This window comes from Triturus cristatus, chromosome 4_1, assembly GCF_964204655.1.
Source record: "Triturus cristatus chromosome 4_1, aTriCri1.1, whole genome shotgun sequence".
NCBI lineage: Eukaryota > Metazoa > Chordata > Amphibia > Caudata > Salamandridae > Triturus > Triturus cristatus.
The window spans coordinates 200,803,801-200,818,130 of NC_140585.1; the positions used below are offsets into that span (position 1 = coordinate 200,803,801).

A 14,330-nucleotide genomic window follows, 5' to 3' on the forward strand; every position below is an offset into this window, starting at 1 on the left:
CCTCGGTTGTTGCACTTGTCAGCTTGTCGTGGTCGTTTCAAGATGGCTGGCTCCACGTGTCTCGGTGCCTCCACGGGTCTCCTCTTTTCAGGGACTGTGGATCGGGCGGTGAAAGGTCTGGAGGTCCAGGTCTTGTCAGTCTCTGGGCTCGGGCTCGGGCTCCGGCGGTAGGCGGCGGCAAAGCAGACGTTGATTCGCTGGATGGTGCTTGCGTTAGCAAGGTGGTCACTCCCTGACCACAGGGGAGATTGGCTTCAGTCCTCTGTGCGGCAGAGCGTCGAAGTTCCCGTCTTCTTCTTAGTTTCAAGTTGATTCCAGGATGTCTGAAGTCTTAGGACACAGCTCCTACCTTTAAGCGGATTCTAGGGGCCGGACTACCTGCTAGGTCCCTCCCTAAGGGTGGGACCAGGAAGGGGGGTGGTTACACCCCCAATCCTTTGTCCAGCTCGCCCCAGGCCCGGGACTGGTGTGCCCCAGGAACGGTTTGAACTGGCATATGCACCGAGGCTCCTTGTGAGCCTCAGGCATGTCTGGTTTCTTTCAAGCCCTACCTGACCAATACACAAAATCCTGTCTGGGGTGGTGCACGCACGTCCCCTGGCAGGAAACCCTTTGTCCACACCTCCCAAGCTGGAAGGACTCCCAGCAGCAGGAGGGCAGACTTGTGTCTGTGGTGGCAGCATCCATTTTGTGGAGCTGAGGCTATGTCTGATTTTACCCGGGTTTCAGGTACTGTACATGTCGTGTCCCTCTAGAAGGGTGGAATGCTAACCCCGTCGCCAGAATTGGCGAGGGGTTAGTATTCCAATTCGTATGACACCTTACTCGACATGTTTTGATAAAGCCAAACCAAAGATAGCATTTAACCGCGAGGTTCATAATGCACTTAAGAGTATATGGTATGACGATATCTGGAAACAGTAGAAGGAAGTTGTTCCGACCACTGCAGACAGGCTCAGCTCATGCCAGAGCACCATCTCACATGGAACCAAGCACTCTGCCTTCAGGATTGTCAAGGCCTGCTATAGGAGTGACTTATAGGTTACCAGGTGTCCCATTTAAGGTTAGGTATAGGTATACTACACCTAAGTAAGAGGTGGTTACACCAACTTACCCCAGCTGAGTGATCAGCCAGTTGTGTCAAATTTGTTAGGCCAAGCCTGGGGTGGCATAATACATGCTTCAGCCCCTGGCAGGCCTTAGATACACCAATGCCCTGGGTACCTAGTGTACACTGGTACAGGGGCTCACAGGGTGATCCACTTCCAACTGGTTATGCACCTAGGGTGCATAGTGTAAATTTATTAGAGAGAACAGCAGGCTGGGGGTCTGATTGGCAGGCCCACAGCCTCAATATGTCAAAAACCAGTGAAGCAAAAAGCAAAAATTTGGGGTGACCATAGGATAGCAGACCCTACTCTCCTACACAACCCCCCCCAAACGCTGGGACATTAAACTAGCCTTGACCAGTCTCGTCTTCATGTCCTAAGTGAAAGTACCTGGAGAGACCATCTGCATTCCCATGGTCAGTACCTGGCCGGTGCTCCACTGTAAAGTCCATCCCCTGTAGGGAAATGGACCACCTAAGCAGTTTGGGGTTTTCACCCTTCATCTGATTTAGCCACAAGAGGGGCTTATGGTCGGTCTGAATCTCGAAGTGAGTGCCAAACAAGTATGGCCTCAGCTTCTTCAGGGCCCACACCACAGCAAAGGCCTCCCTCTCAATAGCTGACCAATTCTTCTCTCTGGGGGTCAACCTTCTGCTAATAAAAGCAATGGGTTGGTCTTGACCATCTACATTAAGTTGTGACAGCACAGCTCCCACACCCAACTCAGAAGCATCTGTTTGGACAGGATGTATGACGTTACAACGCACACTTTTACAACGCATGCACTTACAACGCATTTTTTACAACGCATAATCCATTACAACGCACTACACTTACAACGCATGACACTACAATGCATTTTTAAAAACTACCATTACAACGCATACCATTACAACGCATAATATTTAATTGCATTTAAGGTAAGTATTAGATAGTATAGGGGTAAAAATTACTATTCTAACTCCAGGGGGTGCAACAGTAGGGTAAGTGTTGGATAGTATAGGGGTAAAAATTACTATTCTAACTCCAGGGGGTGCAACAGTAGGGTAAGTGTTGGATAGTATAGGGGTAAAAATTACTATTCTAACTCCAGGGGGTGCAACAGTAGGGTAAGTGTTGGATAGTATAGGGGTAAAAATTGCTATTCTAACTCCAGGGGGTGCAACAGTAGGGTAAGTGTTGGATAGTATAGGGGTAAAAATTACTATTCTAACTCCAGGGGGTGCAACAGTAGGGTAAGTGTTGGATAGTATAGGGGTAAAAATTACTATTCTAACTCCAGGGGGTGCAACAGTAGGGTAAGTGTTGGATAGTATAGGGGTAAAAATTGCTATTCTAACTCCAGGGGGTGCAACAGTAGGGTAAGTGTTGGATAGTATAGGGGTAAAAATTACTATTCTAACTCCAGGGGGTGCAACAGTAGGGTAAGTGTTGGATAGTATAGGGGTAAAAATTACTATTCTAACTCCAGGGGGTGCAACAGTAGGGTAAGTGTTGGATAGTATAGGGGTAAAAATTACTATTCTAACTCCAGGGGGTGCAACAGTAGGGTAAGTGTTGGATAGTATAGGGGTAAAAATTGCTATTCTAACTCCAGGGGGTGCAACAGTAGGGTAAGTGTTGGATAGTATAGGGGTAAAAATTACTATTCTAACTCCAGGGGGTGCAACAGTAGGGTAAGTGTTGGATAGTATAGGGGTAAAAATTACTATTCTAACTCCAGGGGGTGCAACAGTAGGGTAAGTGTTGGATAGTGTAGTGTAATATTATGCGTTGTAATGGTAGGCGTTGTAATGGTATGCGTTGTAAAGGTAGTTTTTAAAAATGCGTTGTAGTGTCATGCGTTGTAATGTCATGCGTTGTAATGGATTATGCGTTGTAAAAAATGCGTTGTAAGTGTAGTGCGTTGTAACAGTTGCGTTGTAAAGGTTGTTCCCCGTTTGGACAATAAACTCTTTGGGGTAGTCAGGACTTTTCAGGATAGGTGCAGAGCACATGGCCTCCTTCAGGTCATCAAATGCCTTTTGACAGCTTACTGTCCACTGAACCTTTTTGGGCATCTTCTTGGATGTCAGATCGTTAAGAGGAGTCACAATGGAAGTTCTTAACAAACTTCCTGTAGTACCCAGTCAAGCCCAAGAAAGCTCGAACTTGAGTCTGGGTGGTTGGAGGGGACCAGTCCTTGATGGATTGTATCTTACTCTCCAGTGGTTGAACTTGGCCTCCACCTACAAGGTGGCCCAAAACACAACCTTACTCTGCCCTATCTGGCACTTAGTAGCCTTGATAGTGAGGCCTGCCCTTTGCAGAGCCTCAAGAGCCTTCTTCAGGTGGATCAGGTGATCCTCCCAGGTGGTGCTAAAGACAGCAATGTCATCAAGATATGCTGCGCAAAAGTCATCCACCCCAGTAAGGACTTAGTTCACCAGCCTTTGGAAGGTGGCAGGTGCATTCTTCAGACCAAAGGGCATCACCACAAATTGATAATGTCCACCTGGGGTTGAGAATGCTGTTTTGGCCTTAGACTCCTCAGCTAATCTGATTTGCCAATAGCCAGCTGTCAAGTCAAATGTGCCTAAAAACTTAGCAGAAGCTAGTTTGTCTATGAGCTCATCTGCCCTTGGAATAGGGTGTGCATCTGTCCTGGTGACAGCATTGAGACCCCTGTAGTTCACACAGAACCTCATCTCTCTCTTGCCATCTTTGGTGTGAGGTTTGGGGACCAGAACCACTGGGCTAGCCCAGGGGCTCTCTGAGGGTTCAATGCCACCTAATTCCAGCATTTTGTGTACCTCAGCCTTTATACAGTCCCTGACGTGGTCAGGTTGTCTGTAAAGCTTGTTCTTTACAGGCAGACTGTCACCAGTGTCCACCACATGGGTACACCAGTCAGTTTGGCTAGGTATTAGGGAAAACAGATGTTGAAATGATTGTAGAACTTGTCTACATTCAGTCTGCTGATGGGCAGTGAGGTTGCCTCCAAGGGTCACTCCTTCAACTGAGCCATCTTCAGGGTTCTGAGACAACAGGTCTGGGAGAGGGTCACTCTCTTCCTCCTGTCCCTCATCTGTAGCCATGAGCAAGCCCATGTCTGCCCTGTCAACATATGCTTTTAACCTGTTAACATGGAGTACCCTGTGGGGACTCCTGGGAGTTCCTAGGTCCACCAAGTAGGTGACCTCTCCCTTCTTTTCCAGGATTGTATGGGGTCCAGACCATTTGTCTTGGAGTGCTGCTGGGGCCACTGGCTCCAACACCCATACCTTCTGTCCTGGCTGAAACTCAACCAAGACAGCCTTTTGGTCATGCCAAGCTTTCTGTAAGGCCTGGCTTGCCTCAAGGTTTTTGGATGCCTTCTCCATATACTCTGCCATCCTGGAGCGGAGACCAAGTATATAGTCCACTATGTCTTGCTTAGGCTTTTTGAGAGGTAACTCCCATCCTTCCTTCACTAAACACAGTGGGCCTCTTACAGGGTGCCCAAACAACAATTCAAAGGGGCTGTAGCCAACCCCCTTTTGTGGGGCCTCTCTGTAAGCAAACAGAAGGCAGGGTAGAAGGATGTCCCATCTTCGCCTGAGCTTTTCAGGTAATCCTTTGATCATACCCTTTAGGGTCTTGTTGAATCTCTCAACAAGCCCATTGCATTGTGGGTGATAAGGGGTGGTGAACTTGTAGTTGACACCACATTCCTTCCACATAGCTGTCAAGTATCCTGACAAGAAGTTGGTACCTCTGTCAGATACTACCTCCTTAGGAAACCCCACTCTGGAGAATACTCCCAGCAGGGCCCTGGCCACAACAGGTGCTGTAGTGGTCCTAAGGGGAATTGCCTCTGGATACCTGTTGGCATGATCCACTACCACCAGTATAAATCTGTGCCCAGATGCAGTGGGAGGATCCATGGGACCCACTATATCTATTCCCACTCTTTCAAAGGGGACCCCCACCACAGGTAGTGGTATTAGGTGGGCCTTTGTTGTGCCACCTGATTTGCCACTGGCTTGGCAGGTTACACAGGAGCGACAAAACTCCTTGGTATCTTCATTCATGTGAGGCCAGTGAAAGTGAGGGACACGCCTGTCCCAAGTCTTGTCCTGGCCTAGGTGTCCTGCTAAAGGAATATCATGGGCCAAGGTAAGAAGGAAGCCCCTAAATTGCAGAGGTATGACCAACCTCCTGGTGGCACCAGGCTTGGGGTCTCTAGCCTCTGAATAAAGGAGCCCTTCATCCCAATACACTTTATGGGTACCTTGAGCATTCCCAGCAGCCTCAGCAGCAGCCAGCTGTCTGAGGGGTTCAAGAGAGGGACAGGATAACTGAGCCTGCCTCAAGTCAGCCATTGAAAGTCCCCCTGTCCCCAGAAACTCAACCTGATCAGGTTCAAGCTCTTCAGGGACAGTTCCTTCAGGGGTCTCTAGATCAGCTTCCTGGGAAGGTTGATCATCACTCTGAGGCAGGGGGGAAGGCACAGCCTTGACCCTCCTGTTCTTCTTCTTGGTAGGTGCTTGGTCCATTGTTCCAGGATCCAAGACCTGAGGTTCAGTAAGGCACTTTCTGGCCTGTGACCTGGTCACAGCAAGGACATGTGGTGATATACCTAACATCTCTGCATGTGTCCTGTACTCCACTTCAGACCATAGAGAACTCTCTAGGTCATTGCCCAACAAACATTCTACTGGGAGGTCTGCACTAACCACAACCCTTTTGAGGCCAGTTACCCCTCCCCATGAGAAGTTCACAACTGCCACACTATGTGAAGTAGTGGCATTGCTGGCATTGGTCACCAGGTAGTTCTCACCTGGTATGTACTGTCCAGGGTCCACAAAGCCTGGTGTCACCATAGTGACACTGGCACATGTGTCCCTGTAGGCTTGAGCCACTTTTTCATTTATTAAAGGAGTCTGTCTGTACTTGCCCAGGTTACTGGGGCTCACAGTCAGGGACAAATCTATGTCCCCATCACAGATCAGGACTGCCTGTGTCAGGGTTCTGTCTAAGTCAGAATCTCCTTCAGTTCCCATAGTGATTCCCAAAACACCCTTTGTCTGGGGACCAACACTGCTAACAGTAGTACTGGGAGCAGGTGCCTTAGGGGCAACAGTGTTGGGGGCTCCACCCTTCTTACAATCACTAGTCCAGTGAGTTGTATTCTTGCAATGATTGCACCAGGGTTTCTTTTGACCTTCTTTCTTCTTTCCTTTAGATTGTTGTTGGGACCCACCCTCCTTAGCAGTAGTTTGGGGCCCTGTTGAAGACTTCTGGTCTTTAGATTTCTGATCTCCACCCTTTTGGTCTGTTTTCTTCTGATCACCCCCTTGGCCCTGGTTCTGGTTCTTTTGCTTAACCCTGGTTCTGACCCATTTGTCTGCCTTCTTTCCCAATTCTTGGGGAGAGGTCAGATCAGAGTCAACCAAGTGTTGATGCAGTTGCTGGTTTTGACAGTTATTTAAAATCTGTTCTCTCATCATCAAATTGTACAATCCTGTATAATCAGATACCTTACTTCCCAGCAACCAACCCTCCAAAGCCTTAGTGGCACATTCAATGTATTCAGACCAGTCCTGAGTCTGTGTCTTCTGGGTGTCTCTGAACATTAACCTGTACTGTTCAGTGGTTAAGCCTAACCCATCAACTAGGACACTCTTCAGGACTCTGTAATTTCTGACATCCTCTTCTCTGGTAGTGAGGAGTCTGTCTCTGCCTCTTCCTTCAAAGGAGAGCCAGAGGATTGCTGCCCACTGGTCTTCAGGAACCTGCTGCACTTTGCAGGCTCTCTCAAGAGCAGTCATCCATTTGTGGATGTCATCCCCACTTTTGTAGGGGGGCACAACCTTAGACAGGTTCCTATTGTCAAAGACCCTATCTTTGTCCTTAGGGACAATGCTGCCACCAGTGGGTATAGACCCACTCTCTCTAGGTTGCCTAGCCTTGTTCAGTTTTTCTTCCATCAGGGCTACTTCTAGCTCCTGCTTCCTGATCCTCAGCTGGGCTTCCTGCATTCTGGCCTCATGTTCCCTCCTCTGAGGGGTGGTCATCCTTCTCCTGAAGGGACCTTGAGAGCCTCTAGAGCCATGAGAAGCATTAGATTCACCTGAGCGATTCCTTCGCCTCCCAAGCCCTGGGTTAAGTCCACTGGGGAGATCCAATGGGAGGATCCCATTCTCAGTCCCCAATAGCCTTAAGTTAGCTGGGCCAGGTATAACACTTGGCACTGGGCTAGTTCTCCCTTCATCCTCACTACTGTCTGTATCAGTACCCTTCTCACTCTCATCCTCTGTGGTATGATTCCCATCTAAGGGGTGACTATTGGGAAGGGGTACTTCAGCAGCTTCTTCAGAAGGGGGGCCTCCTGTTCCTGTCCCTAAGGGGGCTAACTGGGAAGCTTTCTCGAGCTCTTTCTGATTTTCATCATTCTGTAAGAGTTCTCTGAGCTCAGCAGAGGTAGGGTTCTTGGGCTGTTTAAGGCCTCTAAGAGTTGCCAAATGCCTGAGCTCATTCTGATTTAGGGTAGCAAAGATGGATGGTGCCCTCTGGGGGTCACTCTCAACAGAGATGGGTACCTTGGACCCCTCTGCCCCAGCCATTGCTCTTAAGTGTGGGTGGATGTGTTGCAATCTACCTAAACTTGGGTTTACCTACTAAACCTATCTAGTAGTTGTAGTCAGGGTGTGCTACTCCCTTTGCTCTACAACAACTAAGTTCAGTAGAACTTAAGTATATCTAATCTTGTTTTATATGTACCTACAGGTACCTATGTGATCTTTCAATTGGTAACCAAGAGATTACAATGGTAAAACACAGCAAGCTCAAATCCAACCGCTGCTCACCAATGTGAGAAGTTGGCCTGGTATATGATGTTCACTAGTTAAAGTGACCACCTTGTACCATGCCAAGCAACCCTTATGGTGTGGTTGTAAGTCAACCTTTTCGGACTAGCTGCCCTAGTGGTAGCGTTGGCTAAGCAGTCTTTGAGGCTAAACTCGTGAAACGTGTTAAGCAAGCTGTTTTACCAAATGCAACCCCCTTTTATACCAATGAAAGGACACCACACAGATATATATTCAAAATATATATGTATTTATTTCTCAAAGTAACCCCTAGTCTCTTTATGAGCACAGGAGCACAAATCGTCAAACAAGATTACAGTAGAATACACAGAAGTTGCACTTTATATGGATAGGCCCTGGTGGCCACTCAAACCATATACTAAAATAGTGGTATAAGTACCACGAACAGAAAAGGGAAAAGGCCTAGGGCCTCTAGAATCGCTGGGCCTACAAGGAGCTAACTTCAGTTAGTGACCAGGAGGTCCACGGGTTGCGTGTGCAGAGCAAATAGTCACACGCGAGCTCCCATAGGTTTCAATGGGTGCGTAAAAAGTACAAAGTTACTGCAAAGAGGATCTTCCGGATGGACTAGGAACTTAAGATTGGAAACACAGACACTAGAGATGATTCTCTACACTTGGGCACTGGAGTGCCAGCTTTACCTCACCCACAGGAAGCGGGTGCACAGGCGTCGAAGTGCGTCGGGTTTCTTCTATCTGTTCCGTGGAGCCTGTGGACAAAGATGCTGCAGGCGGTCGGTCTGGAAGAGATGCGGTGAATCCAAGAGTGGATCGGAGATGTTGAAGACCTGTAAGCAGAGGGGACAGTGTTCACAGTCACTAGCCAGTGACCAGCGTGGCACCAGGTGGGTACCAGGCGATGTCGGGTGCAAACAGGAAGAAAGGTGTAGCTTGTCTCTGCAGCCACGTGGTCCCTGGAGATCGACGACGTCCAGGAGTCGGTTCACGAGCTGTCCCACGCAGGCTCTCGCTGTCGGCAGTGTCGGCGACTTGATCGAAGCAAACAAGCCTTGGCAAAAGCAATTGTTGTAGGAGATGAAATAAGCTGATGGCTCTGACCAGCAAGGTCAGAGGGACTGCTCCTTTGGAGGGGAGCAAGGGCCAGTCTGGAGCAACCAGACCAGCGGTGTATTTCTTGAGGTTCGTCGCCAAGATGGCCACTAGCCAGCGGGCCAGCAACCGGTTAGGCGCGTCGAGTGGCAAAATGCAGAAGGGCCCCACGCAGATCGTGGAGATGCTGGAGAGCTCACCTTTGGTGCAGATGCTGCTCGGGTGTTGGGCTTCTCAGATCCCAAAGCACAACTTGGAGGGAGCCTCGGTTGTTGCACTTGTCAGCTTGTCGTGGTCGTTTCAAGATGGCTGGCTCCACGTGTCTCGGTGCCTCCACGGGTCTCCTCTTTTCAGGGACTGTGAATCAGGCGGTGAGAGGTCTGGAGGTCCAGGTCTTGTCAGTCTCTGGGCTCGGGCTCCGGCAGTAGGCGGCGGCAAAGCAGACGTTGATTCGCTGGATGGTGCTTGCGTTAGCAAGGTGGTCACTCCCTGACCACAGGGGAGATTGGCTTCAGTCCTCTGTGCGGCAGAGCGTCGAAGTTCCCGTCTTCTTAGTTTCAAGTTGATTCCAGGATGTCTGAAGTCTTAGGACACAGCTCCTACCTTTAAGCGGATTCCAGGGGCCGGACTACCTGCTAGGTCCCTCCCTAAGGGTGGGACCAGGAAGGGGGGTGGTTACACCCCCAATCCTTTGTCCAGCTCGCCCCAGGCCCGGGACTGGTGTGCCCCAGGACCGGTTTGAACTGGCATATGCACCGAGGCTCCTTGTGAGCCTCAGGCATGTCTGGTTTCTTTCAAGCCCTACCTGACCAATACACAAAATCCTGTCTGGGGTGGTGCACGCACCTCCCCTGGCAGGAAACCCTTTGTCCACACCTCCCAAGCTGGAAGGACTCCCAGCAGCAGGAGGGCAGACTTGTGTCTGTGGTGGCAGCATCCATTTTGTGGAGCTGAGGCTATATCTGATTTTACCCGGGTTTCAGGTACTGTACATGTCGTGTCCCTCTAGAAGGGTGGAATGCTAACCCCGTCGCCAGAATTGGCGAGGGGTTAGTATTCCAATTCGTATGACACCTTACTCGACATGTTTTGATAAAGCCAAACCAAAGATAGCATTTAACCGCGAGGTTCATAATGCACTTAAGAGTATATGGTATGACGATATCTGGAAACAGTAGAAGGAAGTTGTTCCGACCACTGCAGACAGGCTCAGCTCATGCCAGAGCACCATCTCACATGGAACCAAGCACTCTGCCTTCAGGATTGTCAAGGCCTGCTATAGGAGTGACTTATAGGTTACCAGGTGTCCCATTTAAGGTTAGGTATAGGTATACTACACCTAAGTAAGAGGTGGTTACACTAACTTACCCCAGCTGAGTGATCAGCCAGTTGTGTCAAATTTGTTAGGCCAAGCCTGGGGTGGCATAATACATGCTTCAGCCCCTGGCAGGCCTTAGATACACCAATGCCCTGGGTACCTAGTGTACACTGGTACAGGGGCTCACAGGGTGATCCACTTCCAATTGGATATGCACCTAGGGTGCATAGTGTAAATTTATTAGAGAGAACAGCAGGCTGGGGGTCTGATTGGCAGGCCCACAGCCTCAATATGTCAAAAACCAGTGAAGCAAAAAGCAAAAATTTGGGGTGACCATAGGATAGCAGACCCTACTCTCCTACAGGAAACCTAGCAAACCTACACATTTTTATAAACTAGACACTCAGGCAAATCCAGGATGGGGTGACTCGACTGCCTCTCACCAGGTTCTGTTACCCAGAATCCCTTGCAAACCTAAACAATTTTCTAAAAAACACATTTTCCTCACATTTCTGTGGTGGTAAGTTCTGGAATCTGCATGGATCCATAAATTTCCACCCATCCCGCGTTTCCCAAAGTCTTCCGAGAAAAATGGTACCTCACTTGTGTGGGTAGGCTTAGTGCCCGCGACAGGAAACGGCGCAAAACACAACGTGGATACACTACAATTTCACACTGAAAAATTACTCCTTTTTGGCACAGTACCTAGCAGTAGTTTTTGAGCTCTAGCTCTGCCGGCACCTGGGGAAACCTAGCAAACCTATACATTTTCGAAAACTAGACACCGGGGAGATTCCAGGGAGGTATTGCTTGCATGGATCCCCCAACGTTTCCTTACCCAGAATCTCCTGCAAACCTCAAATTTAGCTGAAAAAATCATTTTCTCGCACATTTTTGTGTGGGAAAGTTGTGGCATCACCGGGCCGACACAAATTTCCTACCACCCAGCATTCCCCCAGGTCTCCCGATAAATATGGTGCCTCACTCGTGTGGGAGGCCCAAGTACACGCAGCAGACAAGGGCCCAACACGTATCGAGGTGACATAAAAATTGCCTATCTCAAAATGACCTGTTTTCCCAAGGGGAGTCACCTTTGCCCCGTGCTCGGCGGCCATCTAGGGAAACCTACCAAAACCATATATTTCTGAAAACTAGACACCCGGGGATTCTAGGGAGGTATGGCGTGTGTGGTTCACCCAACGTTTCCTTACCCAGAATCCCCTGCAAACCTCAAATTTAGCTGAAAAAATCCCTTTTTCCACAAATTTTTGTGTGGGAAAGTTGTGGCATCACAGGGCTGACACAAATTTCCTACCACCCAGCATTCCCACGGGACTCCCAATAAAAATGGTGCCTCACTCGTGTGAGAGGCCCAAGCACACGTGGCAGACAAACGCCCAAAATGTATTGAGGCGACATCAAAAAACGACCTGGTTTCGCAAGGGAGGGTTACCTGGGTTTTTTGCCCCGTGCTCGGCGGCCATCAAGGAAAACCTATCTAACCCACACATTTCTGAAAATTAGACACCCGGGGGCTTCCAGGGAGGTTTGGCTTGCGTGGATCCCCCAACGTTTCCTTACCCAGAATCCCCTGCAAACCTCAAATTTAGCTGAAAAAATAACTTTTTCCACACATTTTTGTGTGGGAAAGTTGTGGCATCACCGGGCTGGCACAAATTACATACCACCCAGCGCTCCCCCATGTCTCCCAATAAATATGGTGCCTCACTCGCGTGGGAGGCCCAAGTACATGCGGCAAACAAGGTCCCAAAACGTATCGAGGTGACATTAAAATTGCTTATCTCAAAACGACCTGTTTTCGCGAGGAGGGTCAGTTGGGTTTTTGGCCCCGTGCTCGGCGGCCATCTAGGGAAACCTACCAAACTCACACAGTTCTGAAAACTAGACACCCGGGGGGATTCCAGGGAGGTATGGCTTGCGTGGATCCCCAATGTTTCCTTACCCAGAATCCCCTGCAAACCTCAAATTTAGGATCTCCCCTTTTGAATGATACCTCTCCTGTCTTTCTGCGTGCTCAGGGGGCTGAGATAGACCCCTGAGCACATAGAAAGTTAAACTGAAATGATCCTTAAGGCACATTTCAGTTTTGGTTTCTGTGAAATGACGTGAGCGCGACTTGCCCGTTGATCGTAAATTCACAGAAACTGCGGGGGTGGGCCTTGGGAGCCGGGGAAGCTCCTTTCCAGCTCCCAGGGTCACAGGGGAGAAATAGAAATCCCTCTGCTGTCTGCAGCAGAGGGATTTGGTGCCCCTGTACTCATGACAGAATGGTTCCGTCATGAGCACAGGGGCACCGATGCTCATGACGGAATCATTCCGTCATGAGCATCGAAGGGGTTAAGGAAAACTTTATTGAAAAAGCAGTCCTAGACATTGTGGTCTGCTGAGCCCAGCAGGCCACCATCCGAGTGTTAGCCATTCCCAATGTGGTCGCAAATTGCGCCAGTCTCATTAATATTCATGAGGCATGCAATTTGCAACCCCAGTGTGAATCGCAAACAGTGTCAGTGAATTTTGCGACTCGCAAATTGCGACTTGCAATTTGCAAGTTGCAAAATTCAATGGTCGTACATCTGGCCCTTAATATAATATTGCACCAATGTAAAATTTCGGGTCCACTTGCACCGATCTTTTCATTCTGGAGATACTGCTGAATGCAGTTAAACGTTTTATTCAGCTTCAGAAACCTAGGACCGAAATGGACGAACTGGTAAAAACTCTTTTGAAGGCAATCGCTCCAGGACATATATGATCATGCTAATAGCCATCTGCACTTGAAACTGGCATGTACCCTGAATCTTAGTTGTTTTCTTTTCTTAGCTCCAGTTTTATGCATAAAATGCTGAGGAATGTAAAAAGAGACAATGTTTATCTGTTTACCACATTTTAATGTGTCATATCTGTACATCGTTTTAAATAATTTTGTCGGCACTTTAATGGACTTGATTGTCTAAATAAAGTACACACAAAACAAATATTTGGAAAACATGCTCTGCAAGCCTACTACCCGAACACACACACGTGTGCAAACGTACTATTTCAGTCGTGTTTCCGTGCAACCTGTCTCTCCCTGTGCCCCCTATGTCTGCTTATTGTGTCATTACCGAATGCAGCAGAATCATTATGTGAGATAGATGCATGCAAAAGTCTTTCTGATGTTAACTTCTGTATTCCGAAAATATCAGGGGATACACAGATTATCGATTCCAAATGATTCATTTGTAGTTCCCTGACTTTGATATGGAATCAAGTCCACCTGAGACGGGTGAAATTGCAGGACTGAAAGCTCTCGTTATCCAGGCAGCAGACTACTAATGACATTTCTTCAGGCGAGTAGCCCAGAAATTAGGACTGTTGCTCATCTTCTTATAGTTCCTAATATGAGTGCCTTCATAATACCAATTTGGCAGGTAACAGGAGTTTCTGCCCAAAAAGCTGTATAGTGAGATACTCCATTATACATTATGCCAAATTACAGTGGGTAACGTTGTGGACAAATCCCCCAGGTCTAGCAAGGTGCAATTAGGCACTCAAAAAGGCCTTGATTTCAGAAATATCATGGCGAAATCTTTAGGATCACACCAACATCAGCAGGTTATTCTCCACAGGGAACCTACATGGAAAATGGTGTGCTATAATCTGTAGTCTTCGTGAGGGTTTTTTATTTCTTGTTCTCTCAGTTTGAAAAACCCTTAGCCAGACCAATTGGCTTTAAAATAAACGAGTCTCTCACATAAAATGTAATAATTCACACATCCACTATCCTTCTACAAAATTAAACACGACACATTTTCCATACTTGTATTCCTAATTCCTAATAGAGAGCCTGGAACTGAGCAACAAACGTTTCACTGGCACAGCCTTTATTATGGGGGCAGTACCACTCTTCTCTGCAACTGGTTCAGGCATCATGAACCTCTCCAAATCGAGGAGCAGTTTTCAGGTATTCGACCAAGGTTCTAAGCTTGCATGTCAGCATATT

General features: G+C 48.3%; 1 protein-coding gene across 1 annotated transcript in view; it reads left to right on the forward strand.

Annotated features, from left to right (window-relative positions):
* LOC146854031 (alpha-N-acetylgalactosamine-specific lectin-like) overlaps positions 1-14,330 on the forward strand; it is a 93,280-nt gene that overhangs the window by 42,276 nt on the left and 36,674 nt on the right. The gene's annotated exons all lie outside the window — the stretch shown is intronic.